At 48.7% G+C, this 21,604-nt stretch overlaps 1 protein-coding gene across 2 annotated transcripts in view; it reads right to left on the reverse strand.

Annotated features, from left to right (window-relative positions):
- Window positions 1–21,604, reverse strand: part of XYLT1 (xylosyltransferase 1) — a 301,551-nt gene that overhangs the window by 108,111 nt on the left and 171,836 nt on the right. The gene's annotated exons all lie outside the window — the stretch shown is intronic.

Genomic DNA, 21,604 nt, shown 5'->3' on the forward strand with positions numbered 1-21,604 from the left:
GCATGGCCAGGGCTTGGCACTCCGCCATGCCCCGCCACCTGTTTGCCTATTGAATAATGAATGAGTGCCTAATGAATTAATAAGCACAGGAGAAATCAATCCAATCCACTACTGGGTATGCAGTAGATAAAAACAACAAAAAAATTAATAAAATCAGCTCATTAACTACCTTTTTTGACATTTCCAAAATCTCTCTTGGATCATTACAGATTTCACAGCAGCACTCCAAGCGCCCTCCACTTGGGAATCCAGCAAGTCAAGCCATGTGATAAATACAAAGAAAACAAACCATCTTCTCCCCTCCCCAACCCGAAGGCTCGATTCCACCATGAGCGAAATGAACTCAGTGTTCTTTGGTGCAGATCCACAGTAAGTGATGACCTCGCCCACAGAGAAACGTCTGTCAGCAAGACTGGGTTAGTTAGTATCCTATCATAATAAAATAGATTATGCTATAGTAACGAATACGACCGTAACAGGCACTTTGCTGGCACTTTAATCAATGTGTTCCTCAACTGCAATTGAGCAAAAATAGGTAACAGAGGATCGTTTAATCTATGTTTTTGTTAATTTGGTGCCATTTGTCTTCCAGTTATTTTAATGATCTCTCATTATGAGAAAATGGGGAAAGTCCCTGAAAAAAAAAATAAGTAGAGTCACCTTGCTTCATTTTATTCATTGCTTTGTTTTTGTGCGGAAAATAGCTGATTCCAATTCAGTCCGGGAATGGAGGTTCCTGACGCCTAATTAAATGTAGTTCTGGATTTCAGAAAGAAAAACTCCCTTATCCCACACAAATCAGACAAAGCTATTCAAGTCGTACATAAGATTAAGAGTGTTGAAAGCGGCCTGGAGTTTGCAGAGGCAAATCTCCATCATCATTGCGTTTGGTTTTTTTGAGGACTTACTGGATGCTAAGCACAGTGCTGAGGGCTCTGTAGGCCTTCTTCCCAAGTCCTCCAACGGATCCTGCAACGGGAGGTACCAGTACCCTCATTTACAAATGGGGCTCAGAGAGGTCACTTGGGCTCTGCCCAGTGGTCCAATTGTGGCCTGCCCAAGGTCACGCAGGTAGAAAGTGGCAGCAGCAGGCTCTGAACTCTGAGGACCCCAGCCCAGTGCCTCTCGATATTCCTCATACACACGAGAGGGATCATTTGTTTTTCAGTCCCCAAAGATGCGCTGACTCATGGTAGAAATTACACATTCGGGATACTGAGTGGAGATTATGATAAATGCTTTCATAGCAGTTCCTTCAAGAATCGTGTCTCTCTTCATCATAGGGTTTTCGGGCTGAAAACATGTTTGCCTAGTGGCTGCACACATTTACAGAAAATCCCATGTGTTGGTAAATTTGTACCTTGACTGTCCTCTGAGTAACAGCTTCTGCCCAAACCCAGTTCCTAGGTGCCACCATCCCTTTATTTTTAACCACATTCATCATTTTCCATTGTTCCATCAGAGACTGTACTGATGGGGAGAAGGAGGGACCAAAGTCATCAAGGAATGGGGGAGATCCTGAGAGGAAACTGGGGGGCACACTGGTTGATGGGATGGTTTCATTGCTCTTCATCCTGGGAATTCTGGAAATTTGTCCCTACTTACCCACTGTCATCCTGTCAACTGCCGTAGTCAGGGGTTGGAAACGCAAAGCCCGCAGGGGCCAGCGGGTAACCTGATGAGTGAGGAGGGCCTGGGGTGAGACCAGACGGAGTGGTAGGGACCGCGAAGGAGAGAATCTGTGTCCCACCAGGAGGAGGCCCCTTCTCTCAGCACCACACAAATGTCGCAATGTGTGGCACTGCAGGCTTGGGGTTGCCAGATCTTCCCATTAATTTCAAGGGAAGCTGGAAATCTGGACAATTAGATGAGGGTCTCCAATTTTTAATTATTAGCAACTGATTTGGCAAATTTAAACCTCTAGCCCGATCTGCCACTCTGCCAGACCAAGAGGGAAAGTCGGAGTGTGGAGGGTCTGAATGCCTCTCTTTCGTTTACTGGCCTACGTGGCTATCAGGAAGCACAGAAGACTCCTGGATTGTTCGTTAGAGCGGCTGCCATTACCAGTTGGAACAGAGGGTACAAAAAGGCGGCTGGATTTGGCTGAGGGAGGACGGTTGAGAAGCTGGTGTGGTTTGAGATGCCAGTAGGACATCTGAGTAACGACGTCTACTCGGTTAGTTTCCTGGGGCTGCTGCTGTACCACAAACTGGATGGCCTAAACAACAAAAATGTATTGTTTCACAGTTCTGGAGACCAGAGTTGAGATCAAGGTGTCAGCAGGATTAGTTCCTTCTGAGCTGGGAGGGAATATCTGTTCCATGCCTCTCTCCTAGCTTCTGGTGGGTTGCTGGCCATCTCTGGCGTTCCTTGGCTTAGAGATGCATCACCTCAATCTCCACCTTCATGTTCCATGGCATTCTCCCTTTGTGTGTCTGTCTCTGTGTCTCAATTCCCCCCTTTTATAAGAACATCAGTCATATTAGATCAGAGGCCCACCCCAATGACCTCATCTTAACTTAATCATCTACAAAGACCCTACTTCCAAATAGGGTCACATTCACAGGTCCTGGGGGTTAGGACATCAACACCTTTTTGGGAAAAGATGCAACAATGCATCTTTTGGGGAAACAATAGTATCTACCCAGCAATTGGGTGTAGGATTCTGGAACTCAGGGAAGAGGCCTGATTTGGGACTCACCAGGATTTAAGTTACTGTTCAAGGCAGAAAGTGCATAAGATGAAGAACCACCTTCAGGCGAAGCTCATTCGGGGACCGAAAAGATTAAAGATCCAAGCATGTGCAATAATGTTGTTTGGTACTAAAGCTTGATGCTCCTCAAACTTTAATGTCCATAAGTGGAAATAATAGTATTCAATAGACAATACCTACTATTATTATTTGGAGGGGCTCCAGAATCAGATCTGTGTTTTTCAGTATTTTTTTCTCATTCTCAGTCCAGAAAGAAGCTCAAAGACATATTAGAGAAATTATTCATTTTTTTCCCAAATGGAATTTTTTCAGCCCACAAGCGGGCGTGCCTTGCAGCAGTGTCCCTCCCCCCCCCCCCACAGCAATGAGTCTGGGTTGAAGGTACCAGGGATGTTCCAGGTTTAAGATCAATGCCCTTTGTCCTGACAGGTAGTGAATTAGGTTTTCAGGACCTTTCTCGCGGCTTCAGGAGGTGCACATGTAATTACACAGAGCTGGCGTCGGGTTTCAGATAGCTGCGAAGTGTGCCTGTGGCTAAAGGTCTCTTCCTTCCTGAGAGACGTGGTGGTGTAATTAGAATCTGGAGACAGCAATCATCAGCTTTCTCACCAGCGTTTTACAACGATGATCCAAATTCGTTTGGGCCCAATTCCACTCCCCGTGAGACAGGGCAGTGCCAATGTTGTGTGCCGTCTGTTGGCAAAGTTCAGGGGCGCCTCTGGTGTCACTAGGGTGACACTTGTGCTTAGCCAGTTCTGGACAGGTTAGCTGATAGCCCAGGAAAAAGGCAGCAGAGTGCTGGTAAGTCTTTGTCCACATTTCCAAGCCAGTACTAAAGCACTCCAGGTGGGAGGCCAGCTCCAAACCCCTCTGAAGGTCATTGTTCATTCATTAGCCATTCAACAAACATTTGTTGAGCATCTGTCATGTGTCAGGCATCCCGCCTTCGTGCAGCGTCTTACCGGGAAGCGTAGGTGTATCTGGGACACAGGCTGGAGGTTTTTTATAATGAGCTGAAATCAGAGCGGTTTTTCCTCTGACTTTTCCATCCATTCACCCCAGCTCTAAAGTCAACCGAACCCTGCAGAAACAAGTCTCAGTCATTCCTTGTTAAATTTGTAATTTATTCCCATTAATCAGTTTTGAAGGCCATGGCAAACCTGTAAAATGGTGAAATACACACTGGGCATAGCAAGCAGGAGCTTCTGTCTTAGAACAAGGGTCGGCAAACTTTTCCTGTAAAGGGACAGACTGTAGATCATTGAGGCTTTGGGAGCCATACGGTGTCTGCTACAACTACCCTACTCTGTTCTTGAGCTTGGAAAGCAGCCACAAACAATTCATAAACGATGGGCGTGGCCGTGGTTTTACAAAAGCAGGCTGCCAGCCCATGTGGACCAAGGGCTCCTGTCTTAGAGAAATCAGGCGACCCCTGACTTGGAGAAATTAGGCATGGGTTTTGCGAGGCCGTTGGACCCCACTCAAGGAAAATTTCAAATTCCTCTTCATGGCCTCCAAGGCCCCACATGGCCAGAGTGCTGGGCTTCTCTTCGTCTTCATGGCCCACTGCACCCCCCACTGCTTCCTAAGCTCCAGCCCTCCACGCCTCCTTTCTGTTCCCAGTCATGCCAAGCGCTGGGCTACTCCGAGACTTTCGCACAGCCGTTCTTCCTGTTCCCAGTGCTCCACCTGAACTGGACTCCAGTTCAGCTCAGAAACTTCCAGTTCTGGCTTTTGCAAAATAGCCAAGGAGTTTACATCATCTTATTTACCTTCACAACAGTGAGGCGGGTGCCGTCATCAGCTGCATTTCCCAGACGTGATAGATGGTAAATTCTCCATTTCAATTAGCTATACCGACACCAGCCATTCACTCTATTTTTTTTTTTTTAATTTTTTTTGTGAGGAAGATCAGCCCTGAGCTAACATCCATGCTAATCCTCCTCTTTTTGTTGAGGAAGACGGGCCCTGAGCTAACATCTATTGCCAATCCTCCTCTTTTTTTCCCCAAAGCCCCAGTAGATAGTTGTATGTCATAGTTGCACATCCTTCTAGTTGCTGTATGTGGGACGTGGCCTCAGCATGGCCGGAGAAGCGGTGGGTTGGTGTGCGCCCGGGATCCGAACCTGGGCCGCCAGCAGCGGAGTGCACGCACTTAACCGCTAAGCCACGGGGCCGGCCCCCCAGCCAGTCACTCTAATGAACAATCGAGGCATCTGCTTTGATTCCTCTCCATCCTTCATCTCAACAGCCAACCAACTGCCAAGTTCTGACAAATCTGCCTCCTGAATTATTCTCAAACCCACGCTTTTCCTCTTTCTTAATTGAACCCACTGTCATTTCTTACCTAGACTATCCCAAAATCATGCTTAGTGGACTCTCTGCTTGCCGAGTTCAACTCCTCTAATCCATCCATCTATCCATCTGTCTGTCCATCCACCCATCTGTCTAATCCACTCATCTTTTCATCCAACCATCCATCTACCCACCCATCCATCTACCTATCCATCCACCCATCCATCCATCCATCGATCCATCCATCCATCCACCCACCCACTCATCCATCCTGGGCATCTATTCTGTGCTAGGTGGGGTAATTAGCAAATAAAAATACACAACCTACCTTCCTGGATATTTTAGTCTAATTAGGAAAAGAGATGCTAACCAAGCAACCACACAAATACATGTATGTTACAAACCAGAATAAATGCTGTAAAAGGAAAGTCAAGGTCCCTCGAGAAAGCATAACTGGATTTAAGCTCAGATCCAGGGAATGACAGGAGCTCGCCAAGAGAGACATGAGAACAGGGTCTGGACGGGGAGATCAGCATGTGGGAAAGCCTTAGGCTGAAGCCTGCTTTCTCTAGGGGCTGCAGGATGCTGGGGGTGGGGGGCCCTGGCACAGTGAGCCAAGGGGAGGAGGAGGGGCGAGCATGACAGAAGATGAGGCTGGGGAGAGAGGCGGGGCAGATCACATGGGGCCCAAAGGCCACTGTAAGGAGGTGGACTCGCACTAGGTGCCGTGGGCGGGCAGTCTTTGGAGGGTTTCCAGCAGAGGAGCAGCAACATTCAAAGTACATCTTAAGAAGAACACTCTGGATGCAGAATGGAGACTCACTTGGCAGAGGGGGTGGGGAGGTGGGAAGTGAGGCAGAGCAGATGCGAGAAGATGCATTAGGAGCGTGCTGGCACAATCCACACAAGAGATGTTGGCAACCTGGCCAGGGAGGTTGCAGAGGAGAGAGAAATGGACCAGTGAGTGATATTCAGGAGGTAGAACTGAAAGGTCTCAGTGCTGGGGGAGATGCGAAAATGAGAATGGAGTTTTTTAATCGCTTCAAAAACAAGCCTGCGCCAGCCTTAGTCACCTGAGCTCCTCAGAAGGAAATGCTAATCTGAAGGATGATGACAGAAATAAAACAGTTAACACTGAATGAGCACCTACTCTGCACGTGCCAGGTACCCTGTTATGTGCTTTATAGGCATCGTGTCATTTACCAGAACCTACAAGACAGATACTATCATCAGTCCCATTTTACAGATGGGAAAAATGAGGCAGAGAGAGGTTTAAACAGCACGCTCAAGGTTCCGTAGCTAGCCCCTGGTAGAACCAGGATTCACCTTCGGAACCCCAAAGATCAGAGCCCCGTGTCCTTGCCTACCGTCTTGGTGGTACCTAGTTGCAGTACCATTTCTGCAATTCTCAATTTCACAAGGATCCTGCCCAGTATAATGTAAGTCAGAAAACACCAATGTACACAACCCCCGGAGAGGAGCCTCATAGGACTCTAGATGCATAAATAAAGGCTGGAGGCCGAGCTCCACTGATCTGCTGAAGTCTTGAAGCTCTACAAATGCATTATTAATCAGCCACTGGGGTCCTCCCCATAGAGCCTTTTAAATTACAGTTAAATTCCTTGATAGCGTTTTGTGCACCTTAATAGGGCATTTCCTGTGTTCACAGCAATAAACAAGGGGAGGGAGGGAGGCTTGGATAACAGGTTAATTGCGCTTTGAGGTCTAGGCTGAGACAGCAACGGCAACAGCGCCTCTAAATTCTCTGGGTCCCCGGCTGCAATGCCAATAAAGTCTTGAAACAACAACACTGTCAAGCCGGCGCCACGAGCCGGGACAGTGGCTGCTACATGCCTGGCCTGGCTGCTGCGGCTTGGCTGGGCCTCCAGGTCACCGTGTCAGGGTCCTCCCTCCTGGGAGTGTTCAGTATGAGCAGGGGGACCAGAGGCTTCATCTAGGATGGGACCTATGGGCCACGGGTGGGGGCTTGCTGCTTCCTGAGGAGGCACTTACCAACTTCCAGGTTATGACACAGGTGACTCTTGTAGGGGAACGATGTGGGAAGAGGCAGGTAAGTACCTGCCTTCCGCAATTCTCTTCCCAACCTACCACAGCTGAAAGGGCATAGCTCATTCTGATATGGGGGTCAGCCAACCACGGCCCTTGGGCCAAATATAGTGGATCTGTTTTGTAAATAATGTTTTATTAGAGCACGGCCATTCACATTCACCTACACATTGCTTGCATATTGAGTTGAGTAGTTAAGACACAGACCTTATTATGCCCTGCGAAGTCTAAGATATTTACTATCTGGCCTTTTATGGAAAGTTTGCCAATCCCTGTTACAAAGCATAAATCAGATCATGCCACCGTTCCTGCTCAAAATCCATCAGTGGCTCCCTACTACCCCGCTCCCTACTACCCCAGGATAAAGATAAAATGCCTTATCCAGACCTCAAGACTCTTCTACTTGGGACCCTGCCTAAGGTGGCCAGTCTAATCTGTACCCTCTGTGTAATCTGGCTGTGTGTGTAGACCTCCAACAAATCACCCAGCCTTGCTTAGTCTTAGGATCCTCGTCTAGACAACAGGATGGATGAAGCCTTCCTCACTGGGTTAGAATGAGGCCTACACATCTATCTCCTATAGCTCTATAGGAGAGCTAGCTTTTTATTTTTAATTATGGTAAAATACACATAGCATAAAATTTACCATCTTAACTATTGCTAAGTATATAGTTCAGCAGTGTTAAGTATATTCACACTGATGTGCAACCAATCTCTAGAACTCTTTTCATCTTGCAAAACAGACCCTCTGTACCCATTAAACTACAACTTCCCATTCCCTCCTGCCCCAGCCCCTGGCAACTACCATTCAACTTTCTGTCTCTATGAACTTGACTACTCTGGAGACCCCATATAAGTGGAATCATAAAGTATTTGTCTTTTTGTGACTGGCTTATTCACTTAGCATAATGTCCTCCAGGTCCATCCACGTTGTAGCCTGTGCCAGAATTTCCTTCCTTTTTAAGGCTGAATAATATTCCAGTCATTGTACAGATGTACCACATTGTGTTTATCGGTTCATCCGTTGATGGACACTTGGGTTGCTTCCACCTTTGGCTCTTGTGAATAGTGCTGCTATGAGCATGGGTATTTAGATAGCTCTTTGAGATGGCTTTCAATTCTTTTGGGTATCTACCCAGAATAGAAGAGCTGACCTTTATTACGCCCTTCCTAGAGCCAGCCTCTGCATTAACACTTCACTTCATTAACACTAATGCTCCCAGGAGCCAGTCTCAACTCGGGGTTCCCAAGAGAATTAAGCTCTGATGTCCTGAGGCATCCACCAGAGCAGCAAATTCGCTTTTCTCCGATGCCTCTAGAATGGTACTAGTTAGGCACTATCTTCGGGACAATTGAGAAATTAGCAAAAAACTGACAACAACCTAAATGTCCATCCATAGGGGAACAACTAGTCAAATGGTCTCTATTTCCTGATGGGATACAGGTCTCAGACCTAGACACAGGTTCAAAAGAAAAAAGCAAGTTCTGGAACTATACATCAGTTTCACATAATTTTTGAATTTTCCCACCCTCAAACTAGATGCCATATTTTTGCAAGTTCCAGATTTATGCATCAGTTTCATATAAATTTATAAACCCCATCATATGACCAAGCTCTACTGTTGCATACGTTAGGTTTAAAGATCTAAGTGAAAATGAAAATGCGCTTGCAGTGGTTACCCCTCAGAGGGGACTAGTCAAGTTGGATTTTCACTTTATCTGCAGTGTTTCTGTTTTTGTAAAATAATGAGAATGCTATAGCATCTTATTTGAATAATTAAAGAAACTGTAGGGGCCGGCCCGGTGGCGCAGCGGTTAAGTGCGCGCGCTCCGCTGCAGCGGCCCGGGGTTCGCAGGTTCGGATCCCGGGCGCGCACCGACGCACTGCTTGTCAAGCCATGCTGTGGCGGCGTCCCATATAAAGCGGAGGAAGATGGGCACGGATGTTAGCCCAGGGCCAGTCTTCCTCAGCAAAAAGGAGGAGGATTGGCATCGGATGTTAGCTCAGGGCTAATCTTCCTCACACACACAAAAAAAATTGTAACAAGCACACTTTCTGCGTTATTTGAGCAAGTTTTAAAAATTAAAAAAAAAAAAATTCTGGTTTCCCTCCTGGTGGTCTGTTTTCTCAGCATCTTTTCACTTCGGCCGCTGGAAACATCACCAGGGCCGGGCTGCTGGCAGCCTCCCCGTGCTCAGATGGCTTGCTCGCTCTAACTGAGCCGTGCTCTGAGGTGAGCTATTAATTTGCACTTTGTGGCTCAGCCCTGACTCTGATTTAGGGCAACACAAACCCTCCTCAAAATTCCGAAGAATAAATTAGTTTACTAATTTCGCCATTAAGAGTTTATCAAAGCGAGCACCCTTTCAACCATCCCCTAATCAATCACCATTTTCCGTGTTTATCTCCTATTCAATTTTTACCGAGAGTTCTATACACATCAATTTGCCTGATGCGCTTCCTACATATGTTTTAAATTACTTTATCATTGTATAAATTTCACAGCCATTAAAAGGCTCTAATACCAGAATGGCTGACATGGTGTTAAAAATTGGATTCAATTCCACGGGGTAATAAATTGTGACCTAAATCCAATCTCTCATGGGTGACTGAAGGATACAATGAAAAATTACTGCTTTGTCATTTTTACACTAACACAAATATACCACGGCAACTAGAAACCCGCAGAGAAACGGGAGGCAACCACTGCTGGCTATTTTTCACCCAAGATGGCTTTGCAGGCGAGTCCTGAGGGTCGTGGACGGAATCGGCCCCCCTCCAGAACCAGGAGAATTGCCTGACTGCATGGATCTCTTTGCAACAGACAGCTAGAGCTCGAGGAGCAAGGAAAGCTCTACAAGCTTCCTTCAGCCAAAAGGCAGCTACGGCTGCAGGCAGCAAGCACAGTGGTTAAGCACTAGCCTTTGGCATCAAAGTCTCTGAGCTCAGAGCCTGGCTCTGCCACTGATGAAATGCATGGTTTTATGCAGGTTTCCTCCCTCTCTGTGTCAATTTCCTGGACTACAGAGCTGTTATGAGAATAAATGATCTAATATGGCTAAAATGCTCAGGATAGTCTCTGGCATTTAGCAATCCCTAGATAAAGGTTAAGCATTATTATTTAAGCACAAGTTCTTAGACAGGGACCTCAGTGCCCTGTTCCTTTTGGTTCCAAGGAAGGAGAGTAATGAACAGCTGGAGAAAGGTGCTAACATTTGCTCTGCATTTCCCTTTATCTCTGGAGAAACCGGATTAGTCATTTGACACATTCCGGTTGTGCAATTACTAAAGGCGCCACACAGCAGAGGCTAAAACATGGGTTTGGAAGTCAGACAGAACTGGGCTTCAGTCCAAGGTCTGCCACTCGCAACTGTGACCCTGGGCCAACTACTTGTCCTCTCCAAGCCTCAGTTTCCCCATCTGTAAAATGGAGTTAGGGAACACACTTTTCTCTAGGCCTTTGGTGGCGGCTCGATGAGATCACACATGGAAATGTTTAGCTCTGTGCCTGGCATTCAGGATGTGCCAACACAGGCTCTGTGCAGGGGCTGGAGGTACGACAGTGAACACACACACACATACACAGAACACACACACACAGACAAGACTTGGCCACATGGCTAAGTGGGGCCGCAGATGACTCTGGCAACTCCAGGATAATGTGATGTGTACTCCAGTGCGGAGCAAGTAAAGTGATTTGGGGGTACACAGTCTGGGAACCTCATGGAGACTGGAGGAGGTGGAGTGTGGGGAGGGAATCACAGAAGACTTCCAGGAGGAAGTGACATTGAAAGGAATTCCTAACACTTTTTGCTTTTTGTGAGGAAGATCAGCCCTGAGCTAACATCCATGCTAATCCTCCTCTTTTTGCTGAGGAAGACCGGCTCTGAGCTAACACCTATTGCCAATCCTCCTCCTTTTTTCTCCCCAAAGCCCCAGTAGATAGTTGTATGTCATAGTTGCACATCCTTCTAGTTGCTGTATGTGGGACGCAGCCTCAGCATGGCCGGAGAAGCGGTGCGTCGGTGTGCGCCCAGGATCCGAACCCGGGCCGCCAGTAGCGGAGCGCGTGCACTTAACCGCTAAGCCACAGGGCTGGCCCCAGGAATTCCTAACCCTTGACTGCCAAATAACTTGAGAGAGAAGAAAAAGCAAGCTAGTTTGTGCAAAAACGAGGGACTCTAGTCCTTGCCTCTAGCTCTTTATCCACAGGCTGCCAACAGGGCCATGCCTGGGCTCTCTCTTTCTGCCCGAGGTCTCTGTTTTCAGGGCCCTGGGTGGCTGACACACAACCAGCTGCAGGCAAACGAAGGAATGGCTCACAAGGCAAGAAACCTGTCCTTTGTGAGTCACCATTCTCTGCCTCGTCCTGGGGCGGTTTCTAGCCGAGAACTCATGGACGCTGAGAAAAGCATCATGAACTGCCCTGCCGTGGAAGCGGGTCCACAATGCCCGCCCTGGAGGCTTCCAGCACCAATAATCCACTGCTGACTTGTAACAGGTGCGTGGCAAATATCTGCTGGCTGAACAGAGGGAATTATTAAAGTATTCTCAAATACACTATTTTATTTAGCCTCCTCTCCTGAGCCTTGCCCTCTTTGGGGCTGGTCTTCTTTTGTTTCTCTGGAGACTTCAGTTTGGGCCCAAGAGACACCTCTGCTCCATTCTCCTTGCTCAAGGCAAAGACCCAGATCATCTAAACCTAGTGATTTTCGGAATTAGAATCTGGCTGGGAAGACGACTGACTGACCCTCCTGCTCATACTCAGAGCTCCCCTGGTGGTCTTCTTAGTTCTTCAACCTCCCTACACCTCCTCCTGCCTCAGGACCTTTGCACATGATGCACCCTTGTTCTGGAATGTTCCCCCTCCTGCCCTTCCCCTAGTTAACTCATAGCTCAACTAAAAACGCGACCACGTGTGTCTGCAGAAGTGGTGATCGCTGTTGCAGTTCTGCATTTATTTCTGTGCTCATTTGATTCATGGGTCTCCCCTCCCATCTTTAACAGGCTGTATGCTCCATGAGGACAGGGATTCTGTCTGTATTCCTCCCAAACGAATCTCCCAAACTGAGTGCCCCACTTATACAGTGGATGCTCGATGAACACCTATTGAGTGAGTGAATGTGGAAGGGAGCTGAGGTCAAACATTTTCAGTTCCCAGCAGGCGGCTGTTCCACGCCCAGAAGGGCACCTGTACAGAGATGTCTAAATGCTCATTGCCATCCCTTTCCCAGGGCACACAGGCCTCTGCATGGCTCCCAGGAGGGGGGAGGTTGAGCCACTGAAGCTCAAAACAACTGTGCTGTCTTACCCAGTGAGGGTAAGACTGAGGCCTAGGACCTGCCGAGCAGCGGGTACTCAGATAAGGGAGACAGAGCCCCGACAGCTGAAGGGCAGGGCTGGGGCAGAGACTGAGGAACAGAGGGGGTGCTTCCTTCCTGGGCAACGTGCGATCTGAGAGCAAATGCTATTGGCTCCACGGAAAACAGATCGCCTGCTCACTCCCACCCTCACGTGGGCCACCTGTATGACAGCAGCCAACTCCTGAGGGCTCTTCTGTTTCCACCCTTACCTGCTACAGTCTACTGTCAACACAGCAGCCAGGAGGATCCTACTGAACATGTCAGATCAGCCCCCCCAACCCCGACCCTGCTCAAGCCCCTCCAGTGGCTCCCCCAAGTCACTCAGGTAAAAACAAAATCCCTAGTGGTCACAAGGCCCCATCCGGTGCTCTGGCCACAGGGCCTCCTTGCTGGCCCCCATCACACCCGGCCCATCCTGCAACGCCCTCCTTCCTGCTTTAGTTTGCTCCCGAGCACTTACCACCATCTGACATAGGATATTTTTTACTTTTTTATGTGTCAATGACCTGTCTTCCCCTTCTAGAATGTCAACTCCATGAAGACAGTTATCTGCTTTGTTCATTGATGTTTCCCCAGCACTAAAACAGTGCCTGGCACATAGTAGCTTCTCAATAAACATTAGCTGAATGAATGAATGAATGAATGAACTCAGTATGTCCAAAGACTAGCAGCTGTTCCATTTGGGGGCAGTTCGAATCCTCAGCACATTCTTCCACAATAAGACTGAATCCATCTCCGAGTACCTTTTATCCACTGCCTTTTAGGTCCCTCCGAGACGCCCCTCTGACCTCCTCACTCTTCCCAGGCCTGTGAGCTACATGAGGTCAGGTCTCATCTCTCGTTAATCGTATCCCAGTACTTAGCACCGTGGCTGGGGTGGGGTAGTTGCTCAACACGTATTTGTTGAACGAATGAAATAAATTACATATATTTAAGCATGTTAAGGGGAAGAATGATGTTCGTGTTGAGGATGAGTTTCCACGGGCACCCCCGGGTTCTCCTAAATTCTCACTGAGGTACAAAAAAAGGGAGGGGATGTAATACCAGGGGTTCGTTCCTTCGCTCATCAAGCAACAGATACTGTGTCTCACATGGTGCCAGGTGCCAGGAGAATCCGTGATTCTGCTCCGACTTATGAAAAAGGAAGTTTTTCATAAGTGTGGAACCTTAATTACGAGTAATCCCAAATTGCCTGCGACATTCCTGGCAATAGAGGCTGGCCTGCCAGTGTCTCCACGTGCTGTGGGAGGGATGGTGGGAGGGGGCAGTGCTGAGGGGAGGGTCATCAGGGGAGGAGTGGGTATGGGCATCTAGGAACTCCAGGGCTGGGCCAGCATCCGGGCTCCACCCCACCGCCCAGAAACTTAGGAGAGCCACCCCTGTCCCCAAAGCCTCCTTCTTGCCTCGAACAAAAGGGAAGCGGATTAGTCCGGCTCTCCGCCAAGCTGCTCCAAGCAGCGGTCCACGAACGCGGGGTTATAAACACGCTCCCAATCCCCTAGTCTACAGATGTCATTGTGAGCACATGAGAAGGAGAGAAAAATCCAACTGACCATGATTCTCTTGTCTCAAATATACGGGGCTTGGGAAGTGCTTATTTATGCATGAAGTTTCGGAAAGGGTGTGCCCAGATGAGGACTGGGAAGGCCATACGTCCCGCTCATTCAGGGGCTGCTGTTTGCATCTTCTTTCGGCGCCTAAACCTTTCGGTTTTGCTTCCAGGCATGGGAGTTAGGGAACAAACGCAGCCTAATGACAAGTGTTAAAGTGAACGGCAGAACTGTGCAGCTGGCAGAACATTCCTGGGGGAAGAAGGGGGGGGTGGAGAGGCGGGTGGGAGGGAGGTGAAGGGGGCATTTATGATACTTCCCATAACTATACACTTAGCTTTTTAAAAAGCTTTGTGGGTGGCAGCCGGCTTTCTTTATGATTCTAAGACTGGGAGGGGGAAAACACCACAGCGCTTTAGAAGGAAAAGGCAAAGTGGAATTGGCCAGTTGGGACCCACCTCCCAACGGAGGGCCTTGGGGGTCTTGTGGCCACAGCTGCCTAGCACACAGCAGGAGCTCAATAAATGTTTGCTGAAAGATCAGGTGTGAGTCGTCTTTGTTCCCAAAAGAAATCCCTGAGCTCTGATCACCAGCTGATGGGCACCTCCATCCAGTCCATTGGCCCAGGCCAACAGCTTTTCCCCGCAACCATATACTCTTACTGGGACCACTGCAAGAAGCTCCCCACCATTCCCGTGTTTCTACTCCTTCCTTAAAGCTAACTCAGATCAGAAGTGGGATAGCTGGATCATATGGTAGTTCTATTTTTAACTTTTTGAGAAACCGCCATACAGTTTTCCATAGTAGCTACACCACTTTGCATTCCCACCAACAGTGCACAAGGGTTCCAATCTCCCCGCATCCTCACTAACACTTGTTGTCTTTTGTTTTTTGATAACAGCCATCCTAATTGGTGTGAGGTGATATCTCACTGGGAATATAGTCAAAAGAACTGAAATCAGGATCTCAAAGAGGTATTAGATTGCACATGTTCATTGCCGCACTATTCATAATAGCCTAGATGTGAAAACAACCTACATGTCCACTGATGAATGAAGAAATTAAAAACATGGTATAGACTCACAATGGAATATTATTCAGCCTTAAAAAGGAAGGAAATTCTGCAATGTGCAACAACATGGATGAACCTGGAGGACATTAGACTAAGTGAACCAACCAGTCACAGAATGACAGATACTGAATGGTTCCACTTACATGGAGGCATCTAAAATAGTCAAATTCATAGAAGCAGAGAGTAGATTGGTGGTCATGAGAGGTTGCCGTGATGGGGAACCGGATTCAATGTGTAAAAAGTTTCAGTTGAGCAGGAAGAGTAAGTTCTAGAGATCTGCTCTACAACACTGTGTCTATATATAGTAACAGTGTACCATACACTTAAAAATCTGTTAAGAGGGTAGATGTCATGTTAAGCGTTCTTACCACAATAAAACAAAATCAGATTTTTTAAAAAGTAGCAGGAAGTAAAAAAAAAAAAAAACTCGGAAAACGAAATCAGATCATGTTAAAGCTCTGTGCAATTCCTCCAGTGGCCCTCATCACATGCGAACCCCTCGCCGTGACCTGCCCGTACCCCTCGGGTCCGACCCTTTCCCCTGTTCTCCTCACTGTTCCTCTGCTTCAGCCACGCTGACCTGGCTGCTTCTGGAACATGCCAGGCTGTCTGCTAGGACTGTTGCCTCTTCCCCATGACACTGCCATCACTCGCTCCTTAGAGAGGCCTTCTGTGGCCACCGACTCAAATGTTCCCCCTCTCCGGCCCTCTCCCCCTGCTGTGTTTATCTTCACAGCTCTTATCACACCCTGGACTGTAGGTCTATCGGTTCACTTGTCATCTCTGGTCTCTTCTATTAGCCCAGAAGCTCCACAGAGGTGGAGCCATCGCCCTGCACAGCTCCCAGAGTCACCGTCCACCTTACGTCAACAGACACGGGGCCCCGAGCTGTGCAGGGGAGAGGCCCCGCGGGAGAAGGCTTTCTCCGATTTTGCTCACTGCTATATCCCCAGGTTCTAGAACAAGGATTGGCAAACTACAGTCCGTGGCTGCCCGTTTTGGTACCACCTGCCACCTAAGCACGGTTTTTTACATTTTTAAATGGTTGAAAAAAACCAAAAGAATACTGTTTCATGACATGAATATTATGCAAAATTCAGACTTCGGTGACCATAAATAATGTTTTATTGGAACACAGTCACGCAGGTCATGTATTTATGTATTGTCTGTGGTTGCCTTCAGGCAGAGGTGAGTAGTTGTGACGGAGACTGTATGGCCCGCAAAGCCTCATATTTACTACATGGCCTTTACAGAAAACGTTCGCAGAGCCCTGGCCCCGGACACTGCCTGGCACCTAGTGGGTGACCAAGGAATGGGGTCTGCTGATCTTTTCTGGACTCACCACATCAGTCTCCTTCCCCTCCCTGGGAAGCCAAAGGAAGATCTTTGGGATTAGTTAATTCCAACCCCTACGAACTGTTACCAGAAACCTCCTCTTTACTGGGCTTTGCGCCTTCCTCAGCAGGAGGAATAAAAGGGTCCGACTGGGTCCTCTGCAAACCTGGCCTTTTGGAAAGTCAGCCCCACCCGGTTGGCCAAGCTGTGCGAGGATCAATTTGGCTTCATCGCACCACCCCCATTAGTGTGGCGCCTTTTAGCTTTTCACAGCTGTTCCCTCATTTTCTCTTCATAAATGATATGTCAAAAGGCCTGGGAAAAAGCAGTGTCTCTAGCTGACAGGTGGGGAAACCGAGGCACATGCCCTGGGGCCCTCAGAGTGGGCTGACTTCCACGTCTCCATTTTCCCTCTGTGCCAGGCTGCCAGCCATGGTTTCTAGAAGCCAGCTCCTCATGCTGTGTAGTCACCCCACTGCCCCCAGGGTGTGGAGACGAACAGGAGACGGCCTTCTGCAGCTGCCGGTGCCATCTGCCAGCCTCTCTCCGCAGCAGGCGGCCAGCCTCCCCCAGCCACTCCGTCCAGAAGCCCATTCGTCCAGAGCCTCTGGCCTCCTGCAAAGGCTGACGGGTAAAGACGGGTTGCTGGGTCCACGGACAGTTGCCTTCCTATCAGAAACCCCCTTCTTTTCCACCCTCGCCCTTAATACTTGAGCGGCTTCCTCCGTCTGTGCAAATGCTGGTCACCCTGCAGCCGGTCAGCTGACTTGAAAGAAACAGAGCTTGCTTGTCACTCATCGGAGAACCCCCGCCTGACTCAGCTGCTCAGGCCCGAGGTCGCACTAAAGTGCAGCCCCCTCCACCCCCAGCCGATTGCTTTCTCACATTTTCCATCTCTCATTCTCCACCTGGACATCTGGGCTGCCATCACGCCACTGGCTTTACCTGGCACAGCAAAGGGCGAAAAAGTGCAGGAGGACCAGGGTAACCAGTCAGGCCTTTCCTGGGACATTTTAACTCAAGACGGAGGGAGGCTGGCGGCCCATGAGGGCCACGGGAGGGAGCTCCCCGACATTTAGTTGTCCTAAAGGTAATGAGGTAGAAAAGTTGCAATAGCTAGCACCAGAATGCTGCTTACAGGTTGAACAGTCTTAACTGGGAAAGCTGTTTATCGGGAAAGGGACTTCTGCCCCTCATCAGACTCGGTGTTCCCTGAGGCCAGGGCTTCTGGGGAAGGTGTGGTCCTGGAAGGCTTCCCTGAGGAAGTGGCATTTAGGCTGAGATCTGGAGCAGGAAGAGGTGATAGCCAGACAAGGAGGGGTGGAGTGGGTGTGCAGGGCAACAGTGGAAGGGGCTGGGAAGAGCATGAGGGGGGCCACGTCTGAAGGACAGAGCAAGAGAGACATGGCTGGGCAACGGGAAGTCACCATCGAGGCCGGCCTTCTACTGTCTCCTCCTCTCAATGTCCCCTTCGTCTATACTGCTCCCACTGCCAACACTACGACCAACAGCCCAACACATCCGCTCTACTCTGCCTCCCCTCTGCACCAAGCATTTTACGTGCATGATCCCATTTCAGTCAACAGCCCTACGAGGATAGGGTATGAGTATCTGTGTCCATTTCAGAGAAGGAGGCTGAGGCACTGGGAGGTTAGGGTCACACAGCAGTAAAGCCAGAACCAGGATTCAAATCCCAGCAGTTGGAGATCTTTGGATGGAAAACATCTTTTTCCAGCCCAGGCCACCCTTAGCTTCAATCTGACATGGTTTCATTTCCATGAAACACTCAGAGGTCCAGCTGCAGTGACCGGAGGCCCTCTGACTCCAGAGCCCAAGGAAGGGACATGAGGCCCAGGCAATTGTGGGGGGAGGGGTGGGGGCGGGGCTGCAAGCGTGGGGGCTGGGGAATGGGGGAGGGGTGGGGGCTGCAGGCTTGGCTGCTGCAGTGAGCGCAGGGGACGCTGGGAGGAATGAGGGGCCGCCCTGGGATTAGAAATGAACCTCTCCAGGTCAGCCTTGGGGCCTGAGCAAGTAGAACACCCCCAACCTCACTGCATCTCACTCTTTGCGGTTGTTAGCGGACAGTCTGCAGATCCCTCCTTTCCTTGTGAAAACAAGGGGCACCTTCTAGCTGCTTTCTCCACACGGTGGAGTATGAAGTAGACAAGTCACAATAGCAAGGAATGTCTCCACAGATAGCAAACCATCTCCTGGGGTTCTAGACGCTTCCTTTTCCTTGAGCGGTGCTGGGGTGAGAGGACAGGAGGGGTGGGGGGTAGGAAGAGCAGGAGCCCTTTACAAAAGTCAACACTTAAAATCTACTTCCTTTCCTCCGCATGTTTCAGACTTCATGCCATAAGGAATTGTTTCCTTAATTATATCCGACTTCTGGCATCGTATTGGCTGAAGTTTGGGTGATGTTGAGTTTGGCAAAATGACAAACTCAGGGCGTACATCTGTGTGTATATGCATTTGTGCATACGTATATTTACCCACATATTGAATTTCCCTCCCCTCTCACCCCCATTTCCTCATTTAGCAGGAAATAAAAGGACGACGGGGCTGGGGCTCAAATCCCTCCTCAGCAGAGGGAAATCCGGGTGTCATGGTTTCCAAAAAGGGAACACAATCTCCGTATGGGGTGTAATTACATCTTAGCTTTCTGCAGAAGAATAGTTTATGGCTTAAATGCTATTAATTGTAAGCCGTTTTGTTCCACGGGAAGTTGTTCATTGATAACTACCCAATTAGGGTTATTTTACAATTAGTCTATTCACAGTAAATTTATTGCAAAAGGGGGAGGCTGCGGTGCAGCAAATTAAAGCATTGCCGGGGCTGGGTGTGCAATGGCTCTTAAATGCCAGTCTTATTAACCAGCTCAGAGGTCCCGGGAGGGTGTGCCACCTTGGCTGATGCAGCAAAGGGCACAGGGAAACCCTCAGCAAACTCCCACTGCAAAACCACGCTGGAGGCAACTCAGTATGACCAGAAGCGTGGGAACTACTGGTCCCTACTGGCGAAATCAACTCTCTTGGTCCCCATTAACGCCCTCCCTTCTCCTTGCAACTATACTGACAACAAGGAGGTACAGCCTACAGGCCGCAGGACACCCTCGTGGTCTGACAGTTTTCGCTAAAGTGAAATCCTTTGCCTCCGGAAGCGGGAGAGGCTTATGAGAAAGTATGCAGGCTCTGTAACCTGAGTTCCAACACCAGCTTTGCCACCTACTAGCCGTGTGCCTCTGGCCAAGTACTGAACCTCTGTGAAACCTCGATTTCCTCATCGACAAAACGGGTTGATAACAGACCTGCCTCATAGGGCTGGTGTGAGGCTTCGTTGTGATACAAGGCACAGTGTTGTATATCCTGGTATACAGGATTGGTATCCAGCAGGGGTCAGCAAACTACGGCCCGGGAGCCAAATCCAGCCCACTGCCTGTTTCTGTAAATAAAGTTTTATTGGAACCTAACCAAGTGCCTCTGTGTATGCATTGTCGAAGGATGCTTTCGGGTCACAATTGGCAGAGTTGAGCAGTTGTGACGGAAACCATACAGCCCACAAACCCTCCAATATTTACTCTCTGGCCCTTTATAGAAAAGTGTGTCGACCCTCCATATATAGTGAGTGCCCAATATTATTTTCACGGAAGGGCATTCAACTCAGGCCTCCGACATTTCTCTGCCAGGCCACGTCCTGGTGAACAAGAGATTTTGGAAAAGTCTCCCTCCACTTACTCACTCCTACACTCTATCTGCCGAGTCCCATCAAGAATATAGATGGGGATCACTCAGACAGCTTAGATAAGAGTTAAAATGCAAGGGAGAAATGAACGTTTTCTTTTCAAACCTTGCTATTTAAAAGAAAGTATTGTAGGGGCCGGCCCGGTGGCGTAGTGGTTAAGTGCTTGTGCTCTGCTGCTGGCGGCCCGGGGTTCGGATCTCGGGAGCGCACCAATGCAGCACTTATCAAGCCATGCTGTGGCGGCGTCCCACATAAAGTGGAGGAAGATGGGCATGGATGTTAGCCCAGGGCCAGTCTTCCTCAGAAAAACGAGGAGGGTTGGCACTCGTTAGCTCAGGGCTGATCTTCCTCACCATAAGGAAAAAAAAAAAAGAAAGTATTGTATAGGTAGACATTCTTTACGAAAAACTCCAACAATACAGATGAACTTGGGTAAAAAGTTGGAGTGGTCCCCACTACACCCCACCCAGAGGGAGCCATGTGGAAGGCTTCCCGTGCATCCTTCCAGCCTGCTCACTACGCACCTAGCGCACGTGGCCACACCCCACTGATCCAAATCCTCCATTCTATGACCTGTAGTCGACAGAGAGGCTGGTGTTTGAACTAAAGAGGCCTGTATTTTAGCTCAAGTTCAGCCTCTAATTAATTGGGTAACCCTGGATAAGTCTCCCCTCTCTGGGCCTCACATTCTTATCTGTCCAACGAACAAGCGGGATTAAGATTTCTCTAGGGGTCTTTCCAGTCTACTTTTCCTTGGGAGCCATATCACCACGCCCCTCCCTTCTGCATCAAGAGAGACGGAAGAACAAAGGATCTGTTCAATGTAAAGAAGACACTAGGCCAAGTCTTCCATCCTGGCTTCTAGATCCCCCAATGTCGGGCGGACTTTCAGTCCCCCCACCTTCCACCCTGCTGCCCTGGGTCAGTGCTGCAGTTGGCTTTCCTGATGCTCTGACCTTCTGTCTTGACACTGCAGAGGACCCAGAGCCTCTGTTATAGCTCTGATCTCTCACCACATCACAGCAAGAGAGCTGATTCATCACCGGTCATCAGCACACAGAAGAGTGTCCATCAGAGGGCAGGAGGGTTAGGGAGATAAGGAAGGAAGGGAGGAAGAAAATAAGGAAGAAAGGAAGGAGAGGAGGAAGCAAGAAGTTTTAGATGGAGGAAAATGGCAAGGTTGTTTTTTTAGAGCCTCCAAAGTCAATGCAACCAATTAGAAACCTTTCAAATACATTCAATTACAATAATATTCACGTCAATTCTAATCCTGATATTCTGCTAAGAGAGAAAACAAACCATATCAACACAATCGCCTCGCCTCCAACAACTTCCACATCATCCCTGATTTCATTGTATTTTATCCTTTGCCATAAAGGCAACTGGTTAAAGCTATAACAAAGGGTAACTTGATTTCGTAAACTTTGTTTATACAAGACTTCAGAATTCAGGGAGTACCAAAACAAAT

This window comes from Diceros bicornis, chromosome 26, assembly GCF_020826845.1.
Source record: "Diceros bicornis minor isolate mBicDic1 chromosome 26, mDicBic1.mat.cur, whole genome shotgun sequence".
NCBI lineage: Eukaryota > Metazoa > Chordata > Mammalia > Perissodactyla > Rhinocerotidae > Diceros > Diceros bicornis.